The sequence below is a fragment of the Coenobita brevimanus genome, chromosome 23 (genome assembly GCF_032717465.1).
Source record: "Coenobita brevimanus isolate Jiangsu-jjx chromosome 23, ASM3271746v2, whole genome shotgun sequence".
NCBI classification, from domain to species: Eukaryota; Metazoa; Arthropoda; class Malacostraca; order Decapoda; family Coenobitidae; genus Coenobita; species Coenobita brevimanus.
Genome location: NC_136976.1, coordinates 22,611,234 through 22,611,914, shown reverse-complemented (window position 1 = coordinate 22,611,914; position 681 = coordinate 22,611,234). Strand labels below are relative to the sequence as shown.

Sequence of the window (681 nt, the reverse complement as noted above, 5' to 3'; positions counted from 1 at the left end):
CTAAGCTAGGTCATGGAGAGAGAGAGAGAGAGAGAGAGAGAGAGAGAGAGAGTATGAATGAATGAATGAGAATGAATGAATAAAGAATGGAAGGCGGGAAGAAAGATAAGATTAGAGAGTAAAGAGAAGAGACATAGAGAGGAAAATTCATTCTTTCATTGCCAGACGCCATGTATCCCAGACGGGGTGGCCAATGGCTTAGAGTTAATTGTTTTACAGGGAGGAGCACTAATCCTCCACCAACCCCACTTGACAAGTAGGGATGCCAACAGCATCTGGTGTTCCCAGGCGGTCACCCATCCAAGTACTAACCAGACCCAACGTTGCTTAACTTCGCTGATCGGACGGGAAGCGGTGTACTGAACGTGGTATGGCGAGGAAAATAAAAGATATAAAAGAATGGCAAGTGGATGAATTGATAGATGAAGCGCCGCCATATATATTCACAAAATGTTAATATCATCACTCCCTTCGTGATTTTGGAAATCCCATGCATGTATTCATTATAATGGTGAATATTGGGTCTTAAGGAACCGACTATTAAATAACAGTAGGGACTAGAAAGCAAAAAAAAAAAATTCTCTTTCACTGCGACGATGTCTTTGCTGAGTTAAAAAAAAAAAAAAAAGTATTGATGGAAAGAATGATAATTAAAAAAAAAAGGGGGTCATGTTAGATCTT

At 39.9% G+C, this 681-nt stretch overlaps 1 pseudogene; it reads right to left on the bottom strand.

The window, feature by feature from the left end:
* Positions 1-263: 263 nt before the first annotated feature.
* On the bottom strand, positions 264-381 carry LOC145393150 (5S ribosomal RNA; annotated as a pseudogene).
* Between the last annotated feature and the right edge of the window lie 300 nt (positions 382-681).